This window comes from Malurus melanocephalus, unplaced genomic scaffold (genome assembly GCF_030028575.1).
Source record: "Malurus melanocephalus ecotype Western Australia unplaced genomic scaffold, MMel_1.1 scaffold_75, whole genome shotgun sequence".
NCBI classification, from domain to species: domain Eukaryota; kingdom Metazoa; phylum Chordata; class Aves; order Passeriformes; family Maluridae; genus Malurus; species Malurus melanocephalus.
In genome coordinates, this window is record NW_026623307.1 from 1,071,690 (window position 1) to 1,084,670 (window position 12,981).

A 12,981-nucleotide genomic window follows, 5' to 3' on the forward strand; every position below is an offset into this window, starting at 1 on the left:
TCTGCCTCCCCTCCCCCCGCCGCGCGCACGGGGTTTCCCAGCCGGGCCCCTGCTGCAGCGCGGGGCGGGCGGGGGCAGTRCCGGGCTGAGGGCACAGCGAGCGGCCCTGCGGCAGCGGCTGAGGCGGCGCAGCGCCCCTTCTCCCGGCCGCCTTGTACCCGCCGTCTTGCTCGTTTTGAAGCCCCGGAGTCGGGGGTGACAAGAGGAGAGAGGAAGAGGCTTCCTCGTCCGGCGGCCGTACATCCGCCCATTCCGCATACAGAAATGGCTCCCGCCTCCTCCTCCTCCTCCTCCCTGACAGGCGGAACACACCCCGAGCTCTCCCCCTGCGCTCCCGGGGCCGGGGCAGCGTTGGTCGTGAGGGAAAGCTGTGGGAGCTCACAGAGAGCCCCGAGGGTCAGCTTTGATGGGGGCGCCTTTGGGGCTCCCCGCGCCCCGCTCGGCCTCTGCTCACACACASCCAGTGCAGGCCGGCGGGCTGTGCCTGAACCTCGCAAACTTCTCCGGGGGTCTGAGGGTGGATCATTCCTGAAAGGATGCAGCAGTCTGTAGGAGGCAGGTTGGGTGGTCCTCGGGGTGCTGCCGAAAACACGGTGCTGTCATGTGCTGCAGGTCGCAGTACAGCGGTGTCCGCGAAAAAACCTGCCAAGAGTGATTTAAAGGTTAGTGCAGTCCAAAATAAAGCACTCAGAGAACTRTTACAGTGCAAACCGATTCCATGATCATGCCCAACGCTTTCATACTTTGGCAGAAAAAATACCGATCATTTTAATGCTCCTCACACAATAATCTGTTCATCAGTATTATGAAGGCAAGTAATRTAAATTGTAAGCAATAATTTTATGCTAACTTTATTTGGTTTATGTGTATCACTTTGCGAATCTGTTTCCATAGTGATTATATGTGAACAAATGGAGGCAATGCTTGAAAAACTGGACCATTTACTTGAATAGACTGTTGTAAATTGTCTAGAACCATCTAGAATAYCCATAAAGGGAACCTCTCAAAGTCTGTATACCTTAAGTCTTCCWCTGGTAGCATCTGCTGGCACAATATTATTTGTGGAAATAGTACAACCTACCACTATCCCAGCAAAATTATATAAATGCAGCACCACTGCCAACCCATCCTAATGCACTCAAGTTTTGTCTACCCATGCTGTGTGGAAAATATTGAGGATATTTCTTGTGTTTGCAGTTCAGATAGACATGCAACAATAGCCAGAGGCCTTTTAAATTAATTATACTAGTTTGTGTGGATTAACCTCTGGTTGTAAAACAAACAGGATGGACTGAAGGAAGAATATGAACACAGATTTGGGCTGGCACAGTTACATTTCCCACTACAGTGACTTTGAATCTATATGGAGAAATCACACTACTGACTAATTGTTCAGGATCCTGAATATTTATTAAGAAAGCTGTTGAATTTGATTTGATGAATATTTTTATTTAAGTACTGCATTTAAGTCTTAGTACATTTGCAMATCTGAGAGGAAGAGATTTCCAGACATGTGGGAATTTTGGGAAGTTAAGCCATAATTCTTCACAGACCTGAAATGGCATCTCAGAAACAAGTACCTGCTTTATCTTTTCCAATAAAGAAATCAGTGTCATTTCAGATTACCCATGTATTCAGATCWCTTTAAGTGTTCAGATTTGACAATAGCTTTCCAGTAACAAGGCTTCTTTGGCTTTCTTTAGGGAAAAACTGTTCTCATTGCTCTAGCTTGCTCCAAGTCTTGTTTTACTCCACTTAAGCTAACTTCATTCTATGAAAAAAAAAAAACCCTGAAATTTATAATTTTTTTAAAAATTACCATCTTCAATCAAGGGGGACAGTTTTTAAAATTGATGTTGTTATTTACTGTCTAAAATAATGGGAAGTCTCTTGATCAGATGCCAGGATTTTTTKGAATTCATCCACTACAGATCCAAACAATGCTGCCTGCTCCCCTGATCTCCTGACCACTGGCTTTTATTGAGGAGCTTGAAATTTCCATGTCTCTGAGGATTTTATTAATTTATTATTTATCTGATGCTTAAATATAAAGAAAAGCCTGTGAGCATTCTGGTATCTGCTGTCATGTGGTTGTGGCAGAGTTKGGCAGAGTCTGACTGATGGAATTGTTTGGTCATGTTACGTGCTCTGGTTCATGGTTATTTCARTGCAGTGACACTCCTTGTAACAGTGGCCCCTTGGCAGATGCTCTGTTTGCCTGAAGTGTRTGACTGGAGGGATGAAGTTATGATTTAAGAAAAAATCAATTCCCACATGAAAGGGGTTTATTCATATGGATGTTCCACATTAAGGTATATGAGAAGAAGGACCCAGTGGTTCCTCCAGTGGAAATCATTGACTTCTTTCACCAAATTAAAAGATGAAAGAAATTTTGTTTCATTAACTTCAAGCAAATGGTTGGAAACACAGAATCAGTCTTCTSTTTYTGTGAAACAAGATAGCAAATATCCAGGCTTCTTGTAATAGCAATGACCTCTAACTGGACAAGAGGAAAAAATTCTACATTTTACACCCTATAAAACCCATGTACAGTGTTTGAGAAACATCTCTTTGGTTACAGKAGGGCAAACAGCTGTTTCATGTGATTTAATATCTAATTTGTATATTTTTGGCCTAGCRTTAGCCATACTCTGCCTGGAATTATTTGTGTTCTGAGTATGAAGCATCATAGCGAGACCAAAAGGTCAGGTTTTGTCACTGACAAAAATCTTGGAATGACACTGGAATTTCTTGTGGTTCCCTGGTTTTAAATCTGATTAACCTTTTTAGAGCAGCCTCAACTGAAAACTTGCTCCCCAAGGAGCAGGTTCATGTTCTCATCAGCAGAAGAGATACCAAGAAGACACTAAATAATATGTYTGTGCTACTAAAGATAGTATACACCACCACATATATATGTACACCTAATATCCTTCAATAGATGTTTCCCAAAAAGACAATCCCAGTGAATCATGAACTATTTAGTGAGAGTGAACATAATTTATACATTTATTAACAGGGGCAACAGATGGACTAGCTGGCTTAGCAGCTGGGTTTCCAGTGATTATTCATGCAGATTGAAGTAAGGTGTGACGTATCTAAAGAAAGCAGTAGGAGCTGACACCTCCTGAAACTGAGCTCCAGTTGAGCAAACCCTGCTCACCAATATTCTGGCAAAGGCGATGGTACTGTTTGCATTAGGAAATCTCTGAAATGTCCTTTTAGAAATCTCATAGCATGATTTGAATTTGCCATGAAACTGTCAGGTACTTCACAGGAAACCTGCAGGACCCGAGAGTTCTTTTCCTGCATTTGTAAGTCTGGTGCCAGAATTCAGACTGTGTATTATTTGATTGCCATGACTATCAGGGCAAGGAAGGTAATGGTAAACAGAGTTTGCTCACAGAAAGTCATGTTAAGGATCAAGATGATTTGTTAGGGTGTTGTTAGTAAGAAGTAATGTTTTTCCATTCATCTGTCCCAAAGGATCCTGCCTAAACAAAAGTGCGCTTCCTCAGATGTAGGAGTGGATGGGAAAGGTTCTGGAAAACCTCCAGAGAAGAAACAAAGTCCAAATTCCTGGAGTCCCATGCTTGTTATTTAAGTGCAGTCAGGGCGTCATKAATGCTAACATGCATTGTTTTGGTCATTCCACTGAAATTGCAGTCTAAACAAATTAAACAATAAGAATTTATAAGATACAGCRTTTTTAATGGATTGAGAATGCTGGCTTTGTGTTCTGTAGTACCTCAGTGTAATCTGAAATGCACATTATAATGACTTTAGTACATTGGGCTGCTAGGCTTGCTCTGTCACCCCTTTTTAAAGATATTTTACAACTTTGTTATGTTTTGACAGATATTTCTAGTCTTTGTAACTGTAGTCAAATTGGTGTTGTGAAATCTCAGTGATGTCTCTGTTGAGTGAATTGAAAGCTCATCCAGAATTTCCTCTCCCTGTCCAAGTTCTGTCTCACTGAATAGTTGTGCACTAGGCCAATRAGGAACATATTCAAAGATGCTTAAATTACTTAGGTGCCAAGCACTGTTTAAAGCCAGTGSGATTTGAACTGCTTTGGTTGATTTAATTGTCCCACATTCTCAATCTATTCAAGACATTCAGGCTTGTGCAAAAGACGTGGGGTGGACAGGGCCTTTTGCTGGCCAGCTGACTCACTTGTCTGAAATGCATGCAGGGTGGTTTGTGGCTTGTACTTCCTAATTGCTTGGAGCACACGTCTCCAAGGAGTGTTGCTGCTTCACTTGTGCATAGTTTTGTGTCTCCAAGGAGTGTTCCTGCTTCAGTTGTGCAGAATTTTGCTTCTTAACCTAAGTTCTCTCTTTTGGAGTTAGATTTTTTTCCTTGATTTTATTAATTTGTTAAACTCTTTGTGGCTAACTTACTTTTTTTTTAAAGAAACAGCAAAGTTGAGTGAATTTAATCTTTCAGGTTCTTCATCCATTCATTCATCTGCTCTTAGAGTTTGGAGTTTAAATTCAGATTTGTASTGACCCTCCCACTTTCAGAGGTTTRAAGTTCATTTTTACTTATTTCTTATTCTGGAATGATGAAGTTCTCACTGAATTTTTAAGAAACRTGATTTTTCTTTTATACAGTGGGAGAGTTCTTGTAAACTGCTGCTGAAAAGGAAGCAGCAGAAGTACTCTGGGCCCTTAGAGGAACTTTGGTTTCTCAGCCCTCTCTCAGAGGGTCAAAAGATCTAAAGAATTAAGGGAAGTTAATTACTACTTATTTTTATAGTGGGTATATATCGTTTTATTCAGTGGCATTTGAATTTGTGAAAATTTCCCTTTTACTTTGGTTACCATTATGTTAGTCTTCTAATAAAAAACTAGGGTTAATTCTAGAAAATCAGTATTTCATTTCTTAGTGAAAATATGTAAATTATTGTTAATTCTTTAAATGAGTGTAACGTAAGAAAACTGTCATATGGAATCACTTATRGTGGTCTTGTAATTTTAGTAACTGTTCTGGTAATAAAAAGAATGTTGGCACAATACAATCTTAACCCAAATACTTGAAACTGAAATACGCTTTTCTTTCTMCAATTTTTGTAGTCATGCAGTCCTCTGCATGCTATAAAACTCAATAATTACTGTTTTRGGTCTTGAATGTTCTTCTTGATTGAGCAATTAGATTTTTTGTTTCCAAGTTTTCAAGGTTTGTAGTCAAGCCCAGGATGTAAAATCAGCTTAGCTCTGTTCTCTGTTGTGTTAAGGACTCCTAGTGTGACCACAGACTGCAATTTGAGCACTAAAATTGAGCAGATGATATTTATTAGAGACTTGCCATTGAMTTTTCTTGGAATGAGAGCTCTTTTTGCATTTCATTTTGCTCCTCTGTAAAATAGGGATGATAGTATTTGCCTTAGAGGTTATATGTGTGCAAATCCTTGAAAAATGTGGGACTTGGTAATGGAAGGAGGCCTAGAAATTTTTGCTAGAAGTCATGYTCCTTTCGGGGTAGAGTTTGTTCTTTATGTTACAAAAGTAAATAAAGCTGAGAGGTGAACCAGGTGTCAGCTGCTGATAACATCCTGACACAGTTGTGGTTACATTTATTTTTTAAGTCATTAAATATTGCATGTCATGTATTTCTGTGAGACAATCTGCAAAGAATTTTTTTTCCAGTTCTGAGAGAAAGGTAGATATCAGTCTGTGCATTATTTTGAAGAAAACACTTTTCCTTTTGCTACTGATTAACCATCTCTGCACATTTTTTATTCTCATAATTATACCAATTTGCAATCCAGTGACATTGTTTGAGTTTTTTAATTGCTGATTTCAGTTGCTTAAGTTTTGGAACAGCCACTACAGGCAGACCTATATTCTGTATTTAATTTGAGTACCTTTCCTCATTGGTAAAGAAATTGAATGTTCTTTACTTAGTAGGCGGAAGTAATGYGTGTGAACCAAGCCCAAGATGAAAACTCCTAAAAGGCCAAACAGGTATTTGACTTTTACAGGGGTAAGTTCACAGGACCAGTTTGTGGTAAAATAAGTAATAATATCTAATTGTAGATATTTGTACCTTGAYAGRTGCCCCATGACCAGAMTGGTGACAGCAAGCCATGTGACTCWGTCCTTCCCCAGGCAAATCACACTTTTGGATGCCAGGACAAACACACTGCGCTTTTCAGAGTGTGTGYGCAGTGCTGTGAGGTATGAGGGCCTATCTCAGATTAGAGACAGCAAAATGCCTGGTGTTATCAACTGATACAGCATTGCACAGAGAGTTTTGCTTGAGTGTATTACAGGTCTTTATTGCCAGAATATTTTGAATGTGTATGTCCTTAAGCAGTAAGTTATCACAGAAATTACTTCATATTTCCTTCCRTGGTGTTGCCCATGCCAATCGAGGACATGCACTTTAACACATTAAGTCACAGCAACTGGCAGTAGCCAGAAACCTTTGCTCTTTACACAGCAGGAGACAGAAATGCGAGTTCATGCTGAATTGCAGGAATATATTGATTCATTTATTTTTTGCATGTGATGAAAAGTGATTAGATTATAAATTACTGGCGTTTTTTTGCAGTATATAGAAAGAATGTATGTGCCTCTATTCAAAGTACTTTTACGTTGTGTTTTAATTCAGGAGCTTCTGATAATAATTGTTTCTGAGTCTTAAGTAGTTGGGGTTTTTCCTGCCATATTCAGCATTTATTTGTAGCTTATTGTTCTGATTGATTTACAAGCAACAAAGTCAGGAAAATCCTCATTTCAAAGCAGGCTGATAGTACAGTACTCAGTAATTACCCAATTACTGATACTTTAACTTTTGTTGCTTTTTTTGTTCTCTAAAGCTTGTGTTACCATTTCTAGATGTATTGTGATATATAYTTTTCCATGGGTTACAAGACTACAATGTATGCCATTATTGCTTTTATTTCAGCAGGATTTTAACAAACAAACCACTGATTTATTTGTTAATAACAAATAAAGACTCAGTAAAACAATGACAGATTCTTAGAGGTCTTTATTTGGATGTGATACTGTGTCTATCTTAAGGTCAGAATTCTCTTTTTTCACTTCCAGTCCAAGAAAGCTGAGTTATCACAGAGATGATTTTGCAGTTAATTACCCRAAAGGCATTCTCTGATTTCCTTTACTATTACYCATTTGCACTGCTAACATTCATCTCTTCTGGGAACGCAACCTTGTTCCCCCAGGAACACACTTTTTTCCAGAAATAATGGTGGAATTGTGTTTATTAATTTACATCACATCAGAATTGTCTTTGCTGATTTCCTGRGCTAACAAACTGTGTATCTTTATGCAGAAGGAAGGAGAATGAAGTGACAACTGTAAAGGACTGCTGCCTCAGAACTGCTGTTGCCATAGAGCTGCTAACGAGGGAAAAAAAACTGCAGCATGGATTTCTTGTGCTATTGAAGGTAAGATGAGGGCACAGCAAAGACTGTAGGAGGGGGAGGGGAGGTGAAGCAGAGGGAGGGAGAAGAGGAAGAAAGTCTGCGTCCTTGCTGTCTAAAAAAGGAAATTCAGTGTCAGTGTTCATGAGCAGAACTGTTGGTGCAGAAGAACAAAGCTATCTCAGTTGTTTAGGGTAGCAGGAGTGATGAGCAAGCAAGCATACTCCCATGCTTTCAGGAGGAAATGCTGCAAAGAAAGGAGGGAGAAGAGTGACTTTTTCCTTTAGAAAATACTCACTACTGCTTCAAGGTAGCTGYTTTTTGATACTACTTTGGTATTAACGTTATTACCCTGGGTAAAGACAGCTGTGCAAAAAATCAGTAGGGAGAGAAACAAGAAGAAAAAGTGGCTGTAAAAAATTCAGCAAAATCTTGAGCTGATAAATTCTGTTCRTATGTATTAAAATGTCTCAGTTGTTACATCCAGCTATGCAGTGCTGCGAAACCTTTCAAAATGAAAGTGAAATTATGTTTTTTGTGGTAAGGTTGTTGTGATAYGTTATCAACCTTTTATGAATGATCTTTTGTCTCCTGTAACCTAAATAGATATCTTTTGAGTGGAAATGTATACTAAATAAATAAAAATAAATACTAGATACTCAGGAATACTGACTATAGAGCCAACATCAGACATGTTTTCTKTGGGATCTCTTTAATGGGGTGAGCTTTGTAGTCTCTGACTCTTCAAGATTATTGCAGAATTATCTGCAACACACTCATGCCAAAGCTGCTGCTGCTGCTGCTGCTGTTTTGACATCTGTGTAGCATGTTTTTTGCTATTTAAAGAACAACATATTTTTGCTATTCTTCACCTGCTCCTTCTCTCAGTTGTTAGGATCTTTCTGAGGCGACTRAACCCATGTGCCCTGCGCAGCAAACCCAGCACACCTGCCGTGTTTGCACAGTGGGGCCTTGAGGAGAATAAAACAAACTGTGGAGGCAGTGATAACACTGTCTTAGCTATGTTGATACTCCTGTGTTGATATTGCTTAACCATCTGTTTGCTGTTATTGGGTGTGCTTGGATAGATCAGCCCTTTCTCACAATTGCTTGTTTTGCACTTTATCACCATTTATCAAATAGGGTTTGACTATTCTCCCAGAGTCTGTTTGCAGTTTGGGTCACAGTGATTTTTTTTTCTATAGCAACCTGGTAGTTTGATTGAGATTCAGTAAATGTTAGGGATTCAGATTTTTATTTTTAGTATTGCCATCTCTCACTGTGAAATTGTTATTCTYTGAGTTTAGCTCATACATGCCATTTCCCAGTCATGAATGGCACTGGCCGAGGTACATCAATCATGAATATATAAGTTTCCATTCCCATGGTATGTCATGTGGAATTAGATGTTCAAGGGTATTTTTACTAGTCAGATGTGATTCAGACTAATTTTGTCAAACTCGTCTTAAGACAGAAAAGCAACCTTATGAAGCTGAACAAGGCAGAGCAGTCATTTATTAATCTGCTAATCTGTCCATATGTTTGGACTGAACTCTTCCACCTGGTTTATATTGTTGGAGTGATCAAGAGAATAAGGAAGTATGGCAAAACATTGCCCAGAACACTCTAATGTCTGGTTTTGGGCCAGGAAAAAAAGCTGTTAAGCCACTAGTGCTGCTGTGGTTAATGCCAGGCTTTGCACCAATTCCCAAAATACTGTAAAATATAAAAGCTACTTTGATGGCTAATRCTGCCCATAATTACCTTTTTGAGGTGTTGCATTGCTCGATCTCCATCTCAGCCACTCCAAGTAATATCAGCTTTCTACATGATAGACTTTGGCTGAGTGATTTAAGGTCTGATTTTTGAAATACTGAGTACCCATAATGCTATTTAAGGTTAATGGGAGCACAGACTTCTCAGCAAAATTTAAAATAGGGTGTCTGCACTYAAACGGGAGATTTTAGTTTAGCAGTCACAAGACCGCTTAAATGATCAATCTGAATTCTGGATTTCTTCTGGAGCTGATTTTTTTTCTTTTGCAAAGCCTGAGCCATGTCCTGTTATAACCCTTTGTTTTTATTAATTTGTTTAGTCAGTATACAGCTAGCAGAATAACTGGCATATAAAATTAAGAGAATTCAGTTATAGTATATTTACTTCTTCATARTGTTTTATGGCAGTAGTCTGTTTTCTGTTGGATTGAATGACAAGAAATTAAGTTCTGCTGACATGCTTTAGGGTTAAAATAAGAATAAAACAATGCTCCTTTATACATGTGTCTGGTGGGTTTTTCAAGGCACTGAACTATAGTCTTTTGGGCATGTAGGTCAGTCTTTCTTTAAATATGTGATGGCTCCTGTTCGATTGATGAGCTTTATGTTCCCCAGCTTGAAATCAATAGTCCTCAACTCCTGTCTACTCCAACTGTTTGAGTTTTCTTATAGTAATCTAATGTCAGTTAAACATACATCCTCTCTGGGTGACAGGTACATCCTCTTTCGTTCTCTGCTTTAGTCAGATTTGTTCTGTTGTTTTTCACTCAAACTATAGTGATTTTTTTTGTTTTAAGCCAAGCGGTCTGTTATGGCTTCTGGGATAAGTGCATCTAGTGGAAGGTGGAGAGGCATCCACCAAACTCATATAGAGCCTCTCATAAATATATTTTGTCTTTTCATTTTTAAAACAAATATACTCCTTTGATATGACTCTGGGCTCTGCAGGGAATTCTGATTCTCTGTCTCAGTTTGAACTGAAACAGTAATTTTGAGGTAAGTAGTTGATGTCTGATCTTCAACCCACAGATCAGCACTATCAGTAGTTGTGACWGAAAAGAATCACTACAACGTTTGTAATCCCTGTTACTCCATACCTGTAGGAGTCASTCCTTTGAAGGTTGTGATTGTGTTTTCACTGGGCAGCAGATTGAAACCATTGCAGAARCAGCAGTACTACCAGGGCTTCATTGTAGTAAGATTCTTTGCCCAACTAGAAAAACCTTCACTCTTTCATCCTTTAAAGCAATCTTCCTCTTAAATTATAATGCAGTAGAAACATTGTGTTATTAATTGCATTTTACAAAATTAGCTTAATGTAAAACTAATTAAAACTGTGGAAGCTGGATTATACTAATGTGGTCTTGTAAACACAGCAGAATTAGGAGTTGCGGGTGAGCAGCTGGTTACAGAATTGAAAATACCTATTCCTGTTGTTATTTTTTAGTAATAGTGGAGGAATTTGTACATTGGATTTGGTACAGCTCTGTCTACATAACAATGACCATGTAGTGGTGTCATTTCTAATTCTGTAGCCACTTAGACTCATTTATCCCCAGAGCTGTTGTTCCTAAATTGGGAACAACTATCTTGCTGGCTAAGAGACCTGAGAAAACAAGGAAAGAAATGGGTTCTCACATCCTATCAAATAGCAGTGTTCCTCATTAATGCTYCACATGTTCTGATGTCAGGTGTTTGCACAGCTCTGTCCTGTGGCTTCCACTGTGTGAACATAGCAYTAGAGGATGATTGGAACTGCTGAGTGTGATAAAAAGATTGTGTTTGAATTATGGCAAAAATCCAATAGTCCATCCATAATAAAGCCGAAGAATTTTTCATGTGGTCAGTTAAAATATATATTTTGTCTCATTGCCATAGATGGAATGARCAAGAGAGAGAGAACATTAAATTCAGACAGCTGCAGAATGGCCATAATGTGGCTCTGGGTGTCAGCAGTATGAGTAAACAGAGGTTTAATTCAGACATATTTTCATACCCCAGACTCCTATTCCCAATTCTCTGTGTCAGGAAGAATGCAGTTTTTCTGGTGCAGGAGTAGCCCTTATTTTTTCTATTCATGAAATTACATTTAGAATGTTATTTATACACTTTGCTTATAGTAAGTAACTGGCAAATGTCGAAGGTCTATTGCTAGAGCTTAATATTTAAAACAGATTGCACAGATGGGGCTAGAGTGTTACTCACCCAGAAGAAATGCTGAGTGTTAAGCCTACTAAACCATTCCTGGCAATGACAAAACTGACGAAATTTGGCCGTCATAAACCCTGTGACAAAAAATGTGCCATCTGCTGGCCAAGGAAGAAAGTACTCGTTAGACGCTGCGATCCCTGGRTAAAGCACTCCAGCGTGATTCCAGCAGTAGGGGAAGCTGGGTGTTTTGCAGAGCTCTTCAGCAGCAGAGCTGGAACAGGCCTGGTCAGGAGTTTACCCACATCAGARTATTCCATCTGATGTGATAATTGAAACTTTCTGTGGTAACAAGTCAATGAGAAAGGGAAATGTTCCGTTCTAAAAATATCCACACATTCTRTTTCAAAATTTTTAGACATGGAACACTGATTTTTATTCCAGAATGATTTTTAAAAAGAAATTATTTTTGTATATTATATAAGCAAATTGGAATTTTCATCTTTGTATTAAACATGAATGAAATCTCATATCATCACTGTAGCATATGGTAAACAACCACTCAGTCCCATGTCTCACTGCTCATGGTTGTGTATGTGTGTTCTGTGGGTAGAACACATCAAGAGCTTGATTGTCTTTTCATTCAAATAAAGGAGACTGGAAATAGAAAGAAAACTGTTTTTCTTATATTTGCATCTTTATTTCTTTATTGTAATTTTTGCATTAATTCCTTAAATTGCTACTGTAATTTAAAGAAAAACTGTTTTGAGTTTATACTACTGTTAGTAATTCATAATACTCAAAGAGTTTCTAGTTACAGCCAAAATCATACCAACCAAATATTCAGAAGAAAACAAGTAGAGAATTATAGATAACTCTCAAGGCTTTCATTTGCTTAGCTTTCTAAGTTTAGTTCGTGTCAAAGCAAGAATAAATCCTTTGCATATTGTGCTGCAAGGAAAGGAATGAATTAAAAAATTGCTGGATTTGATTAGGAGTTGATCCAGGGGTTATTTTTTTTGTATCTTTCTTTAAAATGGGGCTCCAGATAAGCTGTATGGCTTCTGAATGATTGTTTTCCGTAAGAAAGGAAGTACAATGGTTCTGATATCACCAGTCATGAAAAATATCTGTGTGTCTGTCTGTCTGTCTTCATCCATCCCTATATGGCAGCCAATTACAATGCGTTAAAAAAAAAATTTAGGTGCACACAACTAGGCCGAATTTGTACTCATAAGAACTGTTTCTAATTTTGGACTTTGGATATTTTAATTAATAATATTCTAATATTCTAATTCATAATATTCATAATATTCATAATATTCATAATATTCTAATGTATTTAGAAAAAGGAGGAACGAGGCATTGGAGAGGGGAGGTGTGCTTACATTGTCAAGGAATGCTTACATTCAGGCAGTATGAGTTCCATTCTGTGATGTGTTGGGGACTGTTCTGCCACAATCAGAGACTCTTCTCTTGCTTTTTACACTGATTTTGGTTGTGAAAGACCATATCACTTGAAACCACCTTGGAAGGATCTTCCAACACAGCTGCAATTCTCTGAAGCTGCTCATTCAAACTGCTGGGATTGCTGTGGCATCAAGGCTGGGGTGGGGGCTAGGTTTAGGAAGAGGGTTAGGATTAGTGAGTATATAGCCTTGATGC